At 44.9% G+C, this 21,253-nt stretch overlaps 6 non-coding genes across 6 annotated transcripts; all 6 read left to right on the top strand.

Moving 5' to 3' along the window:
* The first annotated feature begins 1,469 nt into the window (after positions 1-1,469).
* On the top strand, positions 1,470-1,542 carry TRNAK-UUU (transfer RNA lysine (anticodon UUU)). Its single transcript has one exon. It is a non-coding gene; the product is annotated as a tRNA-Lys (tRNA).
* Positions 1,543-2,239: 697 nt separating this feature from the next.
* On the top strand, positions 2,240-2,378 carry LOC141168265 (U4 spliceosomal RNA). The gene has a single exon (XR_012252008.1). It is a non-coding gene; the product is annotated as a U4 spliceosomal RNA (small nuclear RNA).
* An 11,669-nt stretch (positions 2,379-14,047) lies between these two features.
* LOC141167695 (U4 spliceosomal RNA) lies at positions 14,048-14,187 on the top strand. The gene has a single exon (XR_012251488.1). It is a non-coding gene; the product is annotated as a U4 spliceosomal RNA (small nuclear RNA).
* A 4,083-nt stretch (positions 14,188-18,270) lies between these two features.
* LOC141168286 (U4 spliceosomal RNA) lies at positions 18,271-18,410 on the top strand. The gene has a single exon (XR_012252027.1). It is a non-coding gene; the product is annotated as a U4 spliceosomal RNA (small nuclear RNA).
* Positions 18,411-20,325: 1,915 nt separating this feature from the next.
* On the top strand, positions 20,326-20,398 carry TRNAK-UUU (transfer RNA lysine (anticodon UUU)). The gene has a single exon. It is a non-coding gene; the product is annotated as a tRNA-Lys (tRNA).
* A 697-nt stretch (positions 20,399-21,095) lies between these two features.
* On the top strand, positions 21,096-21,234 carry LOC141167751 (U4 spliceosomal RNA). The gene has a single exon (XR_012251542.1). It is a non-coding gene; the product is annotated as a U4 spliceosomal RNA (small nuclear RNA).
* Positions 21,235-21,253: the final 19 nt, after the last annotated feature.

The raw sequence follows: 21,253 nt of genomic DNA, 5'->3' as shown, positions 1-21,253 counted from the left end.
CAGGACTGGGCAGGAGGTGTGGCATGCATAGGATTCCTGACCAAGAGACCTCCCACCTGCTCTCAGACGTAATATCTCTATTACTGTGGCAACCAGACCCCTGGGGTGTCACATCAGCACTCTGTCAGCACTCTTGTCAGCATTCTGTCAGCATTCTGTCAGCACTCTTGTCAGCATTCTGTCAGCACTCTTGTCAGCATTCTGTCAGCACTCTGTCAGCGCTGTCAGCACTCTGTCAGCACTCTTGTCAGCACTCTTGTCAGCACTCTGTCAGCAATCTGTCAGCACTCAGTCAGCACTATTGTCAGCATTCTGTCAGCACTCTGTCAGCGCTGTCAGCACTCTGTCAGCACTCTTGTCAGCACTCTGTCAGCACTCTGTCAGCACTCTTGTCAGCATTCTGTCAGCACTCTGTCAGCACTCTGCTATTGTCAGCACTCTGTTAGCATTCTGTCAGCACTCTGTCAGCACTCTTGTCAGCATTCTGTCAGCACTCTGTCAGCACTCTGCTATTGTCAGCACTCTGTCACATAAAGGGGCTGTGATACTGTTACATAATCTAATTGCCTTTATATACATTCTTCTCCCCTGAGGAGTCTCCCGTTACAGGTTGATGAAATGCGTATGGAGGGTTTGTACAAGGACATTATTAGAGGGATAGGTCGCACTCGGGCACTGTCCTTGTCAGGACGGGGAGATATTGCATTGGGCACGACAGGGAACGTAGCTTTACCTGTCTGACTTTATTTCCCTTTTCTCCCTCCTGTGTGATGTTTTTGCTGATTGAAAACTTCTAATGGTAAGATCCAACTATTTTATAATTGAGGACAAGTTCACTTTGTCACTTTAATATCTTTATATGTCATTGTGAGATATTGGTACCCATATTTTAATCTTGAATATTAAAAGTGAGATTTTATTTACCAAATCTGATCCGGCTTACCCCTACTTAAATTCATTGGATTCTTGTACCCCTAGTGGGCTTTGCTAACCTGATAACATTCTCCCACCACCACCAATTAATTGAAAGTCCCTTATGGCATTCTCCACCCAACCCCTCCAATTCATCATAAGTCCCTGATAACAGACTCCCCGACCGCAATTCATTGAAAAGTCCCTGTATAGTGTTCTCTTCCACCCCTAGTTCATAATATGTCCTTGATAGCGTCCTCCTCCTGTTAGTGTCTTCCCCCAATTCATAATAAGTCCCTGATATCATCCTCCCCTACCCCCCAGTTCATTATAAGTCCCTGATGACGTCCTCTCCCCAATTCAATCGTTGCCTCTTATGGGATCATCTCTGCATTGCTGGACAGGTCTGGAATACAGAAGAGACGGTTCCCTTCCAGGACGTAGAAACCAATGGACAGAACGTATAGTGGTGAGTGGTGATAGTCTGTAACCAGAAAGGAGGAGCAGACGGCCGATAATACAGGAGAAAGTCATTGTGTCAGTGATCATGTACAGAAGCCCGGATAGCTCAGTCGGTAGAGCATCAGACTTTTAATCTGAGGGTCCAGGGTTCAAGTCCCTGTTCGGGCGGAAGCTTTTAATAAAGATGAAACCAATAAACGCTATTTCTAAAGGATATAAGAGACCTAGGGAAGGACAAATGATGGCGACTGTTCAGGAAAATATCACGGTTACTGTTCTTTGATTTCAGTTAGTTTTGGGTGGTGACCTTGTTCTCGTTCGCTGCTCTCTTGGCGCCAACAACAGGCGATCACTGATAATGTAATGTACTAGAACATAAGTGAGGGCTCGTTACATATTCCACGTAGTAGGAACTTGTGGACAGTCAGTATAGAGGAACTATGTGGCGGTATTCAGCCCCTATTTGGTGTTATTATGTGTTCCTGGTATGGCGGTATTTAATCACAATTTGTTATTAGATGGTCACGGCATGACAGTATTGCTTCTCAGCTGCTCTAGCGCCATCATCAGGAAGTCCCTGGTAATGCAATCCTCTAACACATAAGTGAAGGTTCCCCCAGGACGCAGGAGCAGACAGTCTGTATAGCAGGAGGTGGTGACACTATGGTCAGATGGAGGATAAACCCTCTCCCCTCCCCCAGCCTGGGGGGCTTTTCTTTCTTCCATTACAGACTTAGGGGAGGGGCGTTATTAGCATATCCACTCCCAGAATCCTTTGCTCCCACAGCCCCCTAATGACTTTGTCTCTCCTCAGTGTAGACAGAGCCCCAGATCCGGAGGCCGCAGCTCCTCACAGATGGCCTCCAGCTTTGCGCAGTGGCAGTATCATAGCCCATGAGGTTTATCCGAGGCGTGATTATTGCTAGTTGAAAACTTTTCCCAATACCCCGCCATGAGGGCTCGTAATACAGTCAGCATGGCAATTTTTGACAGTCTCCCAGAGGACTGAGTAGGTGGTTAATAGTAGAAAAAGAGTTATTGCTGTTTAACTGGAGTAATTCTATATACAGTTGTATTGGAGCTGTTTGTTGTATTTGTCGGGCTGAGAATTATATATAAAGTTGTACTTCCATAAGGCTAAGAACGTACATAGAAATCATGGGGCCCCACAGAAGAAGTTATAATTGCCACCCCCACCACCAAAAAAAAAGTAATAATTGTTGGGGGTGCAGAAGAGCAGATCTCACAACCTTCCAGCCTTTACTTAGTAATTTTCCTCCTGGTGAAGTCCCAGATTCCTCTTTCATTGTCCCCATAAAGTATGATGCCAACAAAAGTGCCCCCCAAACACAGTATGATACCCCCATGGTGAATTCCTCCACATTAGCCTCCACATGCGCAATAAAATGACCCTACTGTACCCCACTTCAACTCCCAAGGCAACATATGGTGACCCTAACACAGTATGATCCCCCAAGTGTGACCCCCACACAGCCCTACATACAGTATAATGGCCCCACACCTCTCCCCACTGTATAATGGCCCGCACTAGCCCTCCAAACAGTAAGATGGCCCCCACACAAACCTTCACACTGTATAATTGCTTGCATACAGTATAATGGACCCCCACATAGCCTTCCATATAGTATAATGCGTCCCCCCTAACTTTCCATATAGTATAATGCATTCCCCATGATCCTCCATAAAATATAGTGCACTCCCCATGGTCCTCCATACAATATAATGCACCCCCATGGTCCTACATACAAATTAATGTACCCCCATAGTCCTCCATACAGCCATACAGAATAATTTACCCCCATGGTCCTCCATACAGTATAATGATCCCCAGGGCCGACTCCAGGTTTTCGTGGGCCCTGCTCGAAAGCGTCTCAGTGGGCCCCTTTAACACATACCACGATTCATGATGCACAGATGAGGTAGAGGAATGTAGATATAATACAATGCAAAGATGTCACTCACTTCTTACATTACATGAGTGATATCTATTGTAAATTCTACAATATCTCAGAAACCGGCGAATGCTTGCAGCGCACAGTACAGACCGGACAGTATAGTCCTCCATACAGTATTATGGGCCCTATGTAGTCCTCCATACAATATTATGGGCCCCACATAGTCCTCCATACAGTATATGAGCCCCATATAGTCCTCCATAGAGTATTATGAGCCCCATATAATGCTCCATGCAGAAAAATGGCCCCATATGATGCTCCATGCAGAATACTGGGCCCCATATAATGTGCCATGCAGAATGGACCCCATATAATGCTCCATGCTGTATTGTCCCAATATAATGCTCCATGCAGGCTGGGCCTCATCTAATGCTCCATGCTCCATTTAGAAGGGACCGGAAACAGGGGAAGGGCGGAGGAGTCTGCTTATATGTAAAGTCATGTCTAAAGCCCAGACTAAGGGAAGATATAGGAGAGGGAGAAGAGGGGGTCGAGTCCATGTGGGTAGAGATAGAGGGGGCAAAAAATAATAATAAAATATTACTGGGGGTCTGCTATAAGCCACCCAATATAACAGAGGAGAATGAGAAACTGCTATTAGGACAAATAGACAAAGTAGCAAAACATAATGAGGTGATTGTAATGGGGGACTTCAACTACCCGGATATTGACTGGGAAACAGAAACCTGTAGATCGCAGAAAGGAAAAAGGTTCTTGACAAATATTAAGGATAATTATCTCTCCCAACTAGTGCAGGAACCAACGAGAGGGAAGGCCGTGTTGGACTTAATATTGACTAATAGGCCTGATAGAATAACTGAGGTACAGATAGGGGGGCACCTAGGTAATAGCGACCATAATATTATCAATTTCAAAATGCCCTTCAGTAGGGTTATCAATAAGGGAACAACTAAAACATTAAACTTTAGGAGGGCGAAGTTTGATCAGCTGAAAGAAAACCTTCAACTTATAGACTGGGACAAAGTTCTTAATCAAGGAAATACGAATAGTAAATGGGAAACCTTCAAAAGAATTCTGAATACTCAGTGCGAGAGGTATATACCGTATGGGAATAAAAGGGCCAGAAATAAGAGGAAACCAATATGGTTGAACAAGAACGTAAAAGGGGCGTTAAATAGCAAAAAAGAGGCATTCAAGAGATTAAAACAGGAAAACAGCAAGGAGGCACTAATGTGTTACAAGGAAAAAACGAGAACCTGCAAAAAACAAATAAAAATAGCAAAGGAGGAAACAGAGAGACGTATTGCTAGGGAAAGTAGATCAAATCCCAAACTGTTCTTTACGTATATAAATAGTAAAAGGATTAAATCGAATAATATTGGACCGATAAAAAGTGATGAAGGCAAAATCATAGAGAAAGATGAGGATAAAGCTAATCTATTAAATAAATTTTTTTCGTCAACTTTCACAAAGGAAAAAGAACTAACAGGAGAAATGAGAAGTGACAAGCTTAATCCTCCACTAAGTATGACAAATCTAACCCAAGCTGGGGTACAGAAACGCCTCAGTAACATTAAAATAAACAAATCACCAGGACCTGATGGCATACACCCACGGGTACTAAGGGAACTAAGTAATGTGATAGACAGACCGTTATATCTTATATTTAAGGACTCTGTTGAGACTGGGTCTGTGCCACTTGATTGGCGACAGGCGAATGTAGTGCCAATATTCAAAAAGGGAGCAAAAAGTAACACCGGAAACTATCGGCCGGTGAGTCTGACGTCCGTTGTGGGCAAAATTTTTGAAGGCTTTATTAATGAGGCAATCATGGAGCATCTTGACGCTAATAACCTATTAACCCCGAACCAACACGGATTCATGAGGAATCGCTCCTGCCAAACAAACCTGATTGACTTCTACGAGGAGGTTAGCTCTCGAGTAGATCAGGGGGAACCAGTGGATGTCGTGTATCTCGACTTCTCAAAAGCGTTCGATAGCGTGCCACATAATAGGTTGGTATACAAAATGAGAATGATGGGGCTGGGGGAAAATGTCTGCAAGTGGGTAGCTAACTGGCTAAAGGATAGAAGGCAGAGGGTGGTTATAAATGGAATATACTCAGATTGGGTAAGCGTCACTAGTGGGGTACCACAGGGGTCTGTACTAGGCCCAATGTTATTTAATATCTTTATTAACGACATAGTCAACGGGATAAATAGTAAAATATCAATATTTGCAGATGACACAAAGTTATGTAAAACAATTAATACAAAAGAGGACAGTGCAGACCTACAGAGGGATTTGGATAAGCTGGGTAGGTGGAGCATTAAATGGCAAATGAGGTTTAACGAGGAGAAATGTAAGGTCATACATATGGGAAGGAAAAATGGAAGTCACCAGTACTCACTGAATGGGAAATCATTGGGGAATTCAGAGATGGAGAAGGACTTGGGCATCTTGATTGATAGCAAACTAAATTGGAGTGCCCAAAGTCAGGCCGCTGCTGTAAGGGCAAACAGGGTAATGGGATGTATCAGAAGAGGTATAGCTGCAAAGGAGGAGAACATTGTTCTTCCACTGTACAAAGCACTGGTCAGACCACACTTGGAATACTGTGCTCAGTTATGGGCCCCAATATATAGAAAGGATATAAATGAGCTTGAAAAGGTACAAAGGAGGGCAACAAAATTAATAAATGGAATGGAGGGACTGCAATACCCAGAGAGGTTGGCAAAACTAGGACTATTCAGCCTGGAAAAGAGAAGGTTGAGGGGGGACATAATAAATGTGTACAAATATGTTAGGGGACAGTATAGAGACCTTGCCCGGGATTTGTTCAAAAGGAGGGATATTACGGTAACAAGAGGGCATTCACTAAGACTGGAAGAGAAAAGGTTTCAGCACCAGCATAGGAAGGGGTTCTTTACGGTAAGAGCAGTGAGAATATGGAATTCACTGAGTGAGGAGACGGTAATGTCGGATTCACTAAACCAGTTCAAGCGGGGACTGGATGCTTTTCTAGATACCAGGCAGATTTCTGCATATACTGAAAAATAGAATAAAATAGTAGGTTGATACAGGGATTTATTCTGACTGCTGGTTTCAGAGTCGGGAGGGATTTTTTCCTCAGGTGAAGATTGGCTAAATCATTTGGGGTTTTTGCCCTCCTCTGGATCAACTTTAGCAATTACAGAACTAACAGGTCGAACTTGATGGACGCAAGTCTTTATTCGGCTTTACTAACTATGTAACTATGTATGCAGGCTGGGCCCCCCTACAATGCTCCATGCCCCTATTAAATGAAAAAAATAGAATACTCACCTCACCTCATCTCTCCTGCTGCTGCTGCAGCTACTCTACTCCGGACTCCTCAGCGTTGCATTCTTCCCGCTCTCTGCGCTGTGACTGCTCAGGAGAGGGCGCTCTGGAAAGACATCATCTCGCCATCTGACCTGAGACATCACAGTCAGGAGAAGCGGAAGATACAGAATCTGTGGAGGAATGGGGAGAGGTAAGTATTGTGCCGGGGTCCTGAGCAAGCGGGTGGGGGGAGGGCAGTCGCAAGCGCTGGCATCAGACTCCCCCGCCCACAGGCCTCATAGCGCGCCGGGGTGCCTGATGGCGAGTGGCCCCCGCACTTGCCCGAGTGCGCCAGGTGCTGACGCCAGGCCTGCTGCACCCCTATGGTCCTCCATACAGTATAATGCACCCCCATGGTCCTCCACACAATATAATGCACCCACCGTGATCCTCCAAACAGTATAATGCACCCCCATGGTCCTTCCCACAATATAATGCGCCCCACATGGTCCTCCATGCAGTAGTATGCACCCCCATGGTTCAAGGGGCCCCATAGCAGTGGTGTGGCCTGCCGCCATTGGCGGTACGCCAGTGCCTAAGGCCAAAAGATTAAGCAAAGAAATATGGAGAATCAATTACAGAATTAATATCTTGTCAGCTGTTCTCTGGAGATTACTCCTAATAGAGTCATGTTATGGTTTTGGGGTGCTATTATATGGTCATGTTATGGCGGTGTTACAGTCACTATTTGCTTTTGTGTGTTCATAGTATTGTGGTATTATTCAGTCACTATTTGGTATTATTGGGTGTTTATGGTACAGTCACTATTTTTTAGTTTTTTTTCATTATAAGCTTCTGATAACAGCCTCCCTGACCCCCAATTCATCGAAGTCTCTGGTGTTCTCTTCCACCCCTATTTCATAACATGTCATTGATAGCGTCCTCTCCCACTCCAAGTTCATTATGAGACCCTCTTAGTATCTTTCCCCACATCAGAATTTTCCTAATTTCTGCATAAATTTGACCTAAAACGACATCAGCTTTTCACAAGTGCTGAGGAGTCCTGAGGAGATAATTTGCATATTCCCACTGCATTTTGGGTTAAGTGAAGAGTCTCCGCGAGCTCAAAGAACACTGGATTTTGGCTGTTGGAGCTGGAAAGAGGACATCGGTAAATAGCGTGCCTACTGTCGCGTGCATTTTGAGGCTTTGTTTTGAAGCTTTTTTCTCTGTTTTCAGAACATTAACAGTAAGAACATGGAAGAGTCCAGGAGCCATTTGGTGAGCTGCATATCCTGCTACATGTTCACAGACTTGCCAGTGGAAAAGCCAAACTTCACGTGCCAGAAATGAAGCTTGTGTCCCTGTTGGAGGAAAAGTTGCGAAATCTAGGAGAGAGGTTAACTACCTTGAAAATCATTAAGGAAGGTGAAGAGTTCTTAGACAGAGCAGAATTATCTCTTCATGATTTAGAAAGAGAAGAAATTCGAACTGCACCTGATGAAACAGAGGAATGGAAGCATGTGACCCAGAGAAGCCGGAGGATCGAGAGGCAGTCAGCACCCATACTGCTCAGGAACCAGTACCAGGCTCTCACACAGGAGAACCATGAAGAAATACAGCAAAATAAGACTTTGCCAGCAATGAATAACCTTGTAAGCCCTCAGAATCCTCCTGGATGGAGAAAGAAGAATGTTGTGAAGAAAAAACGGAGAGTGGTGGTCATGGGGGATTCCCTGTTAAGAGGAACAGAGGCCGCTATCTGCAGACCAGACATAACCTCAAGAGAAATGTGCTGTCTTCCAGGAGCAAAAATTAAAGATGTGTCTGACAGGATATCAAGACTCTTCAGACCTACAGATCACTACCCATTCCTGCTAATACATGTGGGGACAAATGACACCGCAAGAAAGGACCTGGAAACCATCTGCAGTGACTTTGAAGACTTAGGCAAGAAAGTGAAAGAATTGGGAGCGCAGGTGGTCTTCTCATCCATCCTCCCAGTGGATGGCCATGGAACAATGAGGTGGAATAAGATTCTACAGGTGAACAACTGGCTGCGTCGATGGTGCCGTCAACAAGGATTTGGATTTCTGGATCACGGAATGAATTACCTATACGATGGACTACTTGCTAGAGATGGGGTGCACCTTACGAAGTCTGGAAAACATGTATTTGGAAGTCGCCTTGCTACACTCATCAGAAGAGCTTTAAACTAGAACAATGTGGGAAGGGAAGCAAAAGGCCAGAAAAAGCCATACAGCTGACAAATACTATTGAGATCTCTGCTACTGGAAGTGGAAAAGAAGAACAAAGACAAAACAATTTATATAATAAAAATATGGGAGGAAGAGAAACCAATCACAAACTAAAATGTTTTTATACAAATGCACAAAGCATGGGCAACAAACAAGGAGAATTGGAACTACTAATGCAGGAAAAGAAATATGATGTCATTGGAATCACTGAAACTTGGTGGGACGATACACATGATTGGAATAAAAGGCTAAAAGGATACAACTTATTTGCAAGTAACAGACTTGATAAACGAGGAGGAGGTGTCGCTTTGTATGTTAGAAAAGCGTATATCTGCACAGAGATTGAAGCTTCAGAGACTGAGAGTTCTGTGGAAACTGTTTGGGTAAGAATACAAGGAGAGAACAACAGAAAGGACACCATTGTAGGCATTTACTACAGGCCACCTGGGCAAGCTGAAGATATGGATGAACTCTTTATGTATCAAATGACCAAGTTCTCAAAAAAATATGACGTTGTGGTCATGGGAGATTTCAACTATCCAGACATTTGTTGGGAATCTCTCTCAAGTAAAACTAACAGGTCAAGCAAATTCTTATCCTCTCTTGCTGAGAACTTTATCTTCCAAAAGGTAGGGGAGAAAACAAGGGGATCTGCTACTTTGGATCTAATCCTTATAAACAGGGAGGAAATGGTTGAGGGGGTAAAGGTGGCTGGGACCCTAGGAGGCAGCGATCATGCTATTATAGAATTTTGGATAACTAGAGGAGGAAGACATGTGAAGACTCAAACTTCAAGGTTAGATTTTAGAAAGGCAGATTTTAAGAGACTCAGAAAGAGAATAGGAGGGATCCAATGGCTGGATGTCCTTAAGGACAAAAATGTCCAGGAAGGATGGGAAATTTTTAAAAATGAGATTCTCAAAGCACAATCGTTAACAATCCCGAAAAGTAGGAAGAATGGGAAGCATTTAAGGAAACCAGGATGGATGAACACAGAACTTAAACACATGCTAAAAAGAAAGAAAGAAATGTTTATTAAATGGAAAGAGGGAGGCATATCTAAAGAAGATTATAATGCAGTCTGCAGATCCTGCAGGGCACGTATCAGGTTAGCTAAAGCTGACAATGAATTAAGGCTTGCAAGAGATGTCAAAAGCAATAAAAAAGGATTTTGGGGGTATGTCAAAAGTAAAAGAAAAGTCAAAGATGCTATAGGATTTTTACAGGATGAAAATGGAGAAATGGTAAGAGAGGATGTTGAGAAGGCCAAACTTTTAAATTCCTGTTTTGCATCTGTTTTCTCTCAGAAAGAAAATGTAACATCAACTGATCTTCACTGTCCTTTTAAAGGAATAGAAGAATCCAAGTTATCTGTAAACAGAAAGATTGTGAGGGAATATTTAGCTAACATAAATGAGTTCAAGTCTCCAGGTCCAGATGAATTACACCCCAGAGTACTGAAGGAGATCGTAGAAGAAATTTTAGAACCACTCTCCATAATCTTTGAAAATTCTTGGAGAACAGGAGAAGTCCCAGAAGACTGGAGAAGAGCAAATGTTGTTCCTATCTTCAAAAAGGGGAAGAAGGTGGACCCAGGGAACTATAGGCCGGTGAGTCTGACTTCTATACCAGGAAAGATCTTTGAACAAATTATTAAACAACATGTATGTAAGTACCTGGATAAGAATGAAGTGATTAACCAGAGTCAGCATGGGTTTGTAACTAACAAGTCATGTCAGACTAACTTAATTTCCTTCTATGACAGAATCACTGACTGGGTGGATCAGGGAAATGCTGTAGATATAGTATATCTTGACTTCAGCAAAGCATTTGACAAAGTATCTCACACCATCCTTATTGAAAAAATGACCAAGTATGCAATGGACCAGGCAACTGTTAGGTGGATTCATAACTGGCTTAGTGATCGGACTCAAAGGGTGGTTGTAAATGGCTTCACATCCAGCTGGATGAATGTCTCAAGTGGGGTACCACAGGGCTCCGTCCTGGGACCTGTATTGTTCAACATCTTTATCAATGATTTAGATGAAGGAATTGAGGGTAAACTGATTAAATTTGCTGATGACACAAAGCTAGGAGGGATAGCTAATACTAGAGAAGAGAGAGAGAGGATTCAAAAAGACCTAAATAAACTGGAGCAGTGGGCAGCAACCAACAGAATGGTTTTTAACAGGGAAAAATGCAAAGTACTACATCTGGGCAATAAAAATGAAAAAAGCATATACAGAATGGGAGGAATAGAGCTAAGCAACAGTATATGTGAAAAAGACTTAGGTATACTAATAGATCATAGACTGAACATGAGTCAACAGTGTGATGCAGCAGCCAAAAAGGCAAATACAATTCTGGGATGTATTAACAGAAGCATACAGTCTAGATCACGTGAAGTCATTATCGGTCTTTACTCCTCTTTGGTCAGACCTCATCTGGAATACTGTGCACAGTTTTGGGCACCACATTTTAAAAAAGACATAGACAAACTGGAGCAAGTTCAGAGAAGAGCGACCAGAATGGTGACTGGTCTGCAAACCATGTCCTATGAGGAACGGTTGCAGGATTTGGGAATGTTTAGCTTGCAAAAAAGAAGACTGAGAGGAGACTTAATAGCTGTCTACAAATATGTCAAGGGCTGTCACATTGTAGAAGGATCATCTTTATTCTCATTTGCACAAGGAAAGACTAGAAGCAATGGGATGAAACTAAATGGGAGGAGACACAGATTAGATATTAGAAAAAACTTTTTGACAGTTAGGGTGATTAATGAGTGGAACAGGCGGCCACTAGAGGTGGTGAGTTTTCCTTCAATGGACGTCTTCAAACAGAGGCTGGACAGACATATGTCTGAGATGATTTAGTGAATCCTGCTTTGAGCAGGGGTTTGGGCCAGATGACCCAGGAGGTCCCTTCCAACTCTACCATTCTATGATTCTAAGTATTGTGCCGGGGTCCTGAGCAAGCGGGTGGGGGGAGGGCAGTCGCAGGTGCTGGCATCAGACTCCCCCGCCCACAGGCCTCATAGCACCGGGGTGCCTGATGGCGAGTGGCCCCCGCACTTGCACGAGTGCGCCAGGCCTGATGCACCCCTATGGTCCTCCATACAGTATAATGCACCCCCATGGTCCTCCACACAATATAATGCACCCACCGTGCTCCTCCAAACAGTATAATGCACCCCCATGGTCCTTCCCACAATATAATGCGCCCCACATGGTCCTCCATGCAGTAGTATGCACCCCCATGGTTCTCCATACAGTAGTATGCACCCCCATGGTTCTCCATACAGTAGTATATACCCCCATGATCCTCCATACAGTAGTATGCACCCCCATGATCCTCCATACAGTAGTATGCACTCCCATGATCCTCCATACAGTAGTATGCACTCCCATGGTCCTCCATACAGTAGTATGCACATCCATGATCCTCCATACAGTAAAATGCACCCTCATGATCCTCCATACAGTAGTATGTACCCCCTTGATTCTCCATACAGTAGTATGCACGGCCATGATCCTCCATACAATATAATGCACCCCCATTATCCTCCATACAGCAGTATGCACCCCAATGGTCCTCCATACAGTAGAATGCACCCCATGATCCTCCATACAGAATAATGTGCCCCCATGGTCCTCCATACAGGATAATGTACCCCCATGGTATGCCATATGATATAATGCACCCCCATGACCCTACATACAGTAGTATGCGCCATCATGTTACTCCATACAGTATAATGCACCCCCATGGTCCTACATACAGCATAATGCACTCCTCATACTGTATTATGGCCAACTGTCACTGATTTAAAAAAAAATACAGTACTCACCTCTCCTGGTTCCACCTGATGCTCCGGTCTCCGCAGCGTGCGGTGTGAAGCGCCGGACATCTCAGAGCAGCGGGCACCCTGTAATGACGTCATCGTGCCCGATGCTCTGACACGTCAGACACCGAGCAAGAATGATGGGGGTGGAAATGTCTGCTGACGCTCCCTCCACCATCATCATTGCTTGCACTAGGCCCCCCCTCCGGCCATCAGCAAGTCAGTAGAAGCTTCCACCCCCATTATTCTGTGTGGGCGGGCAGTACTGGTGCTAACGGGTAGAGACGGGGCACAGTGCGGTGAGGGCCTGCTGCAGTGATGGGCCGTTGAGGCCCCACGGCTCAAGGGGCCCCATAGCAGTGGTGTGGCCTGCCGCCATTGCCTAAGACCAAAAGATTAAGCAAAGAAATATGGAGAATCAATTACAGAATTAATATCTCGTCAGCTGTTCTCTGGAGATTACTCCAAATAGAGTCATGTTATGGTTTTGGGGTGCTATTATATGGTCATGTTATGGCGGTGTTACAGTCACTATTTGCTTTTGTGTGTTCATAGTATTGTGGTATTATTCAGTCACTATTTGGTATTATTGGGTGTTTATGGTACAGTCACTATTTTTTCGTGTTTTTTTTCATTATAAGCTTCTGGTAACAGCCTCCCCGACCCCCAATTCATCAAAGTCCCTGTTTAGTGTTCTCTTCCACCCCTATTTCATTGATAGCGTCCCCTCCCACCCCCAGTTCATTATGAGACCCTCTTAGTATCTTTCCCCATATCAGAATTTTCCTAATTTCTGCATAAATTTGACCTAAAACGACATCAGCTTTTCACAAGTGGATGAAGAACCAAATCAAATGAGTCCAAAACATTAAACTTTTACACTTGACAAAAGTATGTGAACCTTTAAGGTTAGCAGATAATTTGAAGGTAGGATCGATAGGGAGGGTTAATATATGGCGGTATTTAATCACTATTTGTTATTATATGGTCACGGCATGACAGTATTGCTTCTCAGCTGCTCTTCTTGCGCCATCATCAGGAAGTCCCTGGTAATGCAATCCTATAACACATAAGTGAAGGTTCCCCCACGACGCAGGAGCAGACAGTCTGTATAGCAGGAGGTGGTGACACTATGATCAGATGGAGGATGAACCCCCTCCCCTCCCCCAGCCTGGGGGGCTTTTCTTTCATCCATTACAGACTTAGGGGAGGGGCGTTATTAGCATATCCACTCCCAGAATCCTTTGCTCCCACAGCCCCCTAATGACTTTGTCTCTCCTCAGTGTAGACAGAGCCCCAGATCCGGAGGCCGCAGCTCCTCACAGATGGCCTCCAGCTTTGCGCAGTGGCAGTATCATAGCCCATGAGGTTTATCCGAGGCGTGATTATTGCTAGTTGAAAACTTTTCCCAATGCCCCGCCTTGATGACTTGAAATACAGTCAGTATGGCAATTTTTGACATTCTCCCAGGAGACTGAGTAGGTGGTTAATAGTAGAAAAAGTGTTATTCCTGTTTATCTGGAGTAATTCTATATATAGTTGTATTGGAGCTGTTTGTTGTATTTGTAGGGCTGAGAATTATAAGTAAAGTTGTTCTTCCATAAGGCTAAGGGCGTACATAGAAATCATAGCGCCCCACAGAACAAGTTATAATTGCACTCCCCCACCCCCCAAAAAAAGTAATAATTGTCGGGGGTGCAGAAGAGCAGATCTCACAACCTTCCAGCCTTTACTTAGCAATTTCCCTCCTGGTGAAGTCTCAGATTCCTCTTCCATTGTCCCCATAAAGTATGATGCCAACAAAAGTGCCCCCCAAACACAGTATGATACCCCCATGGTGAATGCCTCCACATGCGCAGTAAAATGACCCTACTGTACCCCACTTCAACTCCCAAGGCAACATATGGTGACCCTAACACAGTATGATCCCCCAAGTGTGACCCCCACACAGCCCTACATACAGTATAATGGCCCCACACCTCTCCCCACAGTATAATGGCCCCACACTTCTCCCCACTGTATAATGGCCCGCACTAGCCCTCCAAACAGTAAGATGGCCCCCACACAAACCTTCACACTGTATAATTGCTTGCATACAGTATAATGGACCCCCACATAGCCTTCCATATAGTATAATGCGTCCCCCATAACTCTCCATATAGTATTATGCATTCCCCATGATCCTCCATAAAATATAGTGCACTCCCCATGGTCCTCCATACAATATAATGCACCCCCATGGTCCTACATACAAATTAATGCACCCCCATGGTCCTCCATACAGCCGTACAGAATAATGTACCCCCATGGTCCTCCATACAGTATAATGATCCCCAGGGCCGGCTCGAAAGCGTCTCAGTGGGCCCCTTTAACACATACCACGATTCATGATGCAGAGATAAGGTAGAGGAATGTAGATATAATACAATGCAAAGATTTCACTCAATTCTTACATTACATGACTGATATCTATTGTAAATTCTACAATATCTCAGAAACCAACGAATGCTTGCAGCGCACAGTGCAGACTGGACAGTATAGTCCTCCATACAGTATTATGGGCCCTATATAGTCCTCCATACAATATTATGGGCCCCACATAGTCCTCCATACAGTATATGAGCCCCATATAGTCCTCGATACAGTATTATGAGACCCATATAATGCTCCATACAGTATTATGAGCCCCATATAATGCTCCATGCAGAAAAATGGCCCCATATGATGCTCCATGCAGAATACTGGGCCCCATATAATGCGCCATGCAGAATGGGCCCCATATAATGCTCCATGCAGGCTGGGCCCCATCTAATGCTCCATGCAGGCTGGGCCCCACATAATGCTCCATGCCGGCTGGGACCCCTTACAATGCTCCATGCCCCTATTAAATGAAAAAAATAAAATACTCACCTCACCTCATCTCTCCTGCTGCTGCTGCCGCTACTCTACTCCGGACTCCTCAGCGTTGCATTCTTCCCGCTCTCTGCGCTGTGACTGCTCAGGAGAGGGCGCGCTGGAAAGACGTCATCGCGCCATCTGACCTGAGACATCACAGTCAGGAGAAGCGGAAGATACAGGATCTGCGGAGGAATGGGGAGAAGTAAGTATTGTGCCGGGGCCCTGAGCAAGCGGGTGGGGGGAGGGCAGTTGCAGGCGCTGGCATCAGACTCCCCGCCCACAGGCCTCATAGCGCGCCAGGGTGCCTGATGGCGAGTGGCCCCCGCACTTGCCCGAGTGCGCCACGTGCTGACGCCAGGCCTGATGCACCCCTATGGTCCTCCATAAAGTACAATGCACCCCCCATGGCCCTCCACACAATATAATACACCCACCGTGATCCTCCAAACAGTATAATGCACCCCCATGGTCCTTCCCACAATATAATGCGCCCCACATGGTCCTCCATGCAGTAGTATGCACCCCCATGGTTCTCCGTACAGTATTATGCACCCCCATGATCCTCCATACAGTAGTATGCACCCCCATGGTTCTCCATACAGTAGTATATACCCCCATGATCCTCCAAACAGAAGTATGCACCCCCATGATACTCCATACAGTAGAATGCACTCCCATGGTCCTCCATACAGTAGTATGCACCCCCATGATCCTCCATACAGTAGTATGCACCCCCATTTTTCTCCATATAGTAGTATGCACCCCCATGATCCTCCATACAGTAGTATGCACTCCCATGGTCCTCCATAGAGTAGTATGCAACCCCATAATCCTCCATACAGTAAAATGCACCCTCATGATACTCCATACAGTAGTATGTACCCCCTTGATTCTCCATACAGTAGTATGCACCGCCCTGATCCTCCATACAATATAATGCTCCCCCATTATCCTCCATACAGCAGTATGCACCCCAATGGTCCTCCATACAGTAGAATGCACCCCATGATCCTCCATACAGTATAATGTGCCCCCATGGTCCTCCATACAGCATAATGTACCCCTATGGTACGCCATACAATATAATGCATCCCCATGATCCTACATACAGTAGTATGCGCCATCATGTTACTCCATACGGTACTATGCACCCCCATGATCCTCCATACAGTATAATGCACCCCCATGGTCCTACATACAGTATATTGCACTCCTCATACTGTATTATGGCCACTGGTCACTGATTTAAAAAAAAAATACAGTACTCACCTCTCCTGGTTCCACCTGATGCTCCGATCTCCTCAGCGTGCGGTGGGAAGCGCCGGACATCAAGGAGCAGCGGGCGCCCTGTAATTACGTCATCGTGCCCGCTGTTCTGACACGTCAGACACCAAGCAAGAATGATGGGGGTGGAAATGTCTGCTGACGCTCCCTCCACCATTATCATTGCTTGCACTAGGTCCCCCCTCCGGCCATCAGCAAGTCAGTAGACGCTTCCACCCCCATTATTCTGTGTGGGCGGGCAGTATTGGTGCTAACGGGCAGAGACGGGGCACAGTGCGGTGAGGGCCTGCTGCAGTGATGGGCCGTTGCGGCCCCACGGCTCAAGGGGCCCCATAGCAGTGGTGTGGCCTGCCGCCATTGGCAATACGCCAGTGCCTAAGGCCAAAAGATTAAGCAAAGAAATATGGAGAATCAATTACAGAATTAATATCTTGTCAGCTGCTCTCTGGAGATTACTCCAAATAGAGTCATGTTATGGTTTTGGGGTGCTATTATATGGTCATGTTATGGCGGTGTTACAGTCACTATTTGCTTTTGTGTGTTCATAGTATTGTGGTATTATTCAGTCACTATTTGGTATTATTGGGTGTTTATGGTACAGTCACTATTTTTTAGTTTTTTTTCATTATAAGCTTCTGGTAACAGCCTCCCCGACCCCCAATTCATCAAAGTCCCTGTTTAGTGTTCTCTTCCACCCCTATTTCATAACATGTCATTGATAGCGTCCCCTCCCACCCCCAGTTCATTATGAGACCCTCTTAGTATCTTTCCCCATATCAGAATTTTCCTAATTTCTGCATAAATTTGACCTAAAACGACATCAGCTTTTCACAAGTGGATGAAGAACCAAATCAAATGAGTCCAAAACATTAAACTTTTACACTTTTTTTTAAAGAAAATAATCCAATCTCACATGTATGTGAGTGACAAAAGTATGTGAACCTTTAAGGTTAGCAGATAATTTGAAGGTAGGATCGATAGGGAGGGTTAATATATGGCGGTATTTAATCACTATTTGTTATTATATGGTCACAGCATGACAGTATTGCTTCTCAGCTGCTCTTCTTGCGCCATCATCAGGAAGTCCCTGGTAATGCAATCCTGTAACACATAAGTGAAGGTTCCCCCAGGACGCAGGAGCAGACAGTCTGTATATTAGGAGGTGGTGACACTATGGTCAGATGGAGGATAAACCCTCTCCCCTCCCCCAGCCTGGGGGGCTTTTCTTTCTTCCATTACAGACTTAGGGGAGGGGCGTTATTAGCATATCCACTCCCAGAATCCTTTGCTCCCACAGCCCCCTAATGACTTTGTCTCTCCTCAGTGTAGACAGAGCCCCAGATCCAGAGGCCGCAGCTCCTCACAGATGGCTTTCATCTTTGCGCAGTGGCAGTATCATAGCCCATGAGGTTTATCCGAGGCGTGATTATTACTAGTTGAAAACTTTTCCCAATACCCCGCCATGAGGGCTCGTAATACAGTCAACATGGCAATTTTTGACGGTCTCCCAGGAGACTGAATAATGGTGTTAGTATTAGAAGAAGTGCTAATAGGAGATCATTACGTCTATACAGTTGTATTGGAGCCGTATGTTACATGTGTCGGGCTGAGAATTATAAGTAACATTTCACTTCCCTGAGGACAAGAGAATCAGCAAAGAAACGTGCGGGATCAATTACAGGATTACTATCTAGTCAGCTGCTTCCCCAGAGATTTCTCCATATGGAGTCATGCTTTAGTTGTTTTTATTATTATGTGGTCATGGTATGGCGGTAATAAAGTCATTGTTTGGTGTTTCTATATTTTCATGGTTTGGCGGTATTCAAAAACTGTTTGCTGTTATATTATGTTCATGGTATAGCGATATTCAGCCACTATGTGATACTATTATGTGTCTATGATACAGTGCCATTCATTCACTATTATTAGTTGTTATCATTATAAGTCCCTGATGGTGTCCTGTAATGGGGGCTCCTCAGGGGAGATGAATGTATATAAAGGGAATAGATTATGAAGCATTTGCTCCATGTGCTGCACAGCACTCTTGTCAGCACTCTGTCAGCACTCTTGTCAGCATTCTGTCAGCACTCTGTCAGCACTCTTGTCAGCATTCTGTCAGCACTCTGTCAGCATTCTGTCAGCACTCTGTCAGCGCTGTCAGCACTCTGTCAGCACTCTTGTCAGCACTCTTGTCAGCACTCTGTCAGCAATCTGTCAGCACTCAGTCAGCACTATTGTCAGCATTCTGTCAGCACTCTGTCAGCGCTGTCAGCACTCTGTCAGCACTCTTGTCAGCACTCTGTCAGCACTCTTGTCAGCATTCTGTCAGCACTCTGTCAGCACTCTGCTATTGTCAGCACTCTGTTAGCATTCTGTCAGCACTCTGTCAGCACTCTTGTCAGCATTCTGTCAGCACTCTGTCAGCACTCTGCTATTGTCAGCACTCTGTCAGCACTCTGTCAGCACTCTGTCAGCACTCTGCCACATAAAGGGGCTGTGATACTGTTACATAATCTATTGCCTTTACATACATTCTTCTCCCCTGAGGAGTCTCCCTTTACAGGTTGATGAAATGCGTATGGAGGGTTTGTACAAGGACATTATTAGAGGGATAGGTCGCACTCGGGCACTGTCCTTGTCAGGACGGGGAGATATTGCATTGGGCACGACAGGGAACGTAGCTTTACCTGTCTGACTTTATTTCCCTTTTCTCCCTCCTGTGTGATGTTTTTGCTGATTGAAAACTTCTAATGGTAAGATCCAACTATTTTATAATTGAGGACAAGTTCACTTTGTCACTTTAATATCTGTATATGTCATTGTGAGATATTGGTACCCATATTTTAATCTTGAATATTAAAAGTGAGATTTTATTTACCAAATCTGATCCGGCTTACCCCTACTTAAATTCATTGGATTCTTGTACCCCTAGTGGGCTTTGCTAACCTGATAACATCCTCCCACCACCACCAATTAATTGAAAGTCCCTTATGGCATTCTCCACCCAACCCCTCCAATTCATCATAAGTCCCTGATAACAGACTCCCCGACCGCAATGCATTGAAAAGTCCCTGTATAGTGTTCTCTTCCACCCCTAGTTCATAATATGTCCTTGATAGCGTCCTCCTCCTGTTAGTGTCTTCCCCCACAACCCAATTCATAATAAGTCCCTGATATCATCCTCCCCTACCCCCCAGTTCATTATAAGTCCTTGATGACGTCCTCTCCCCAATTCAATCGTTGCCTCTTATGGGATCATCTCTGCATTGCTGGACAGGTCTGGAATACAGAAGAGACGGTTCCCTTCCAGGACGTAGAAACCAATGGACAGAACGTATAGTGGTGAGTGGTGATAGTCTGTAACCAGAAAGGAGGAGCAGACGGCCGATAATACAGGAGAAAGTCATTGTGTCAGTGATCATGTACAGAAGCCCGGATAGCTCAGTCGGTAGAGCATCAGACTTTTAATCTGAGGGTCCAGGGTTCAAGTCCCTGTTTGGGCGGAAGCTTTTAATAAAGATGAAACCAATAAACGCTATTTCTAAAGGATTTAAGAGACCTAGGGAAGGACGAATGATGGCGACTGTTCAGGAAAATATCACGGTTACTGTTCTTTGATTTCATTTAGTTTTGGGTGGTGACCTTGTTCTCGTTCGCTGCTCTCTTGGCGCCAACAACAGGCGATCACTGATAATGTAATGTACTAGAACATAAGTGAGGGCTCGTTACATATTCCACGTAGTAGGAACTTGTGGATAGTCAGTATAGAGGAACTATGTGGCGGTATTCAGCCCCTATTTGGTGTTATTATGTGTTCCTGGTATGGCGGTATTTAATCACAATTTGTTATTAGATGGTCACGGCATGACAGTATTGCTTCTCAGCTGCTCTAGCGCCATCATCAGGAAGTCCCTGGTAATGCAATCCTCTAACACATAAGTGAAGGTTCCCCCAGGACGCAGGAGCAGACAGTCTGTATAGCAGGAGGTGGTGACACTATGGTCAGATGGAGGATGAACCCTCTCCCCTCCCCCAGCCTGGGGGGCTTTTCTTTCTTCCATTACAGACTTAGGGGAGGGGTGTTATTAGCATATCGACTCCCAGAATCCTTTGCTCCCACAGCCCCCTAATGACTTTGTCTCTCCTCAGTGTAGACAGAGCCCCAGATCCGGAGGCCGCAGCTCCTCACAGATGGCCTCCAGCTTTGCGCAGTGGCAGTATCATAGCCCATGAGGTTTATCCGAGGTGTGATTATTGTTAGTTGAAAACTTTTCCCAATAACCCACCATGAGGGCTTGTAATACAGTCAGCATGGCAATTTTTGACAGTCTCCCAGAGGACTGAGTAGGTGGTTAATA

The sequence above is a fragment of the Phyllobates terribilis genome, unplaced genomic scaffold (genome assembly GCF_046119375.1).
Source record: "Phyllobates terribilis strain yellow unplaced genomic scaffold, ASM4611937v1 Scaffold_11__3_contigs__length_659146591, whole genome shotgun sequence".
Taxonomy (NCBI): Eukaryota; Metazoa; Chordata; class Amphibia; order Anura; family Dendrobatidae; genus Phyllobates; species Phyllobates terribilis.
The sequence above is the reverse complement of the archived record's forward strand: the minus strand, read 5'-3'. Positions and strand labels throughout refer to the sequence as shown.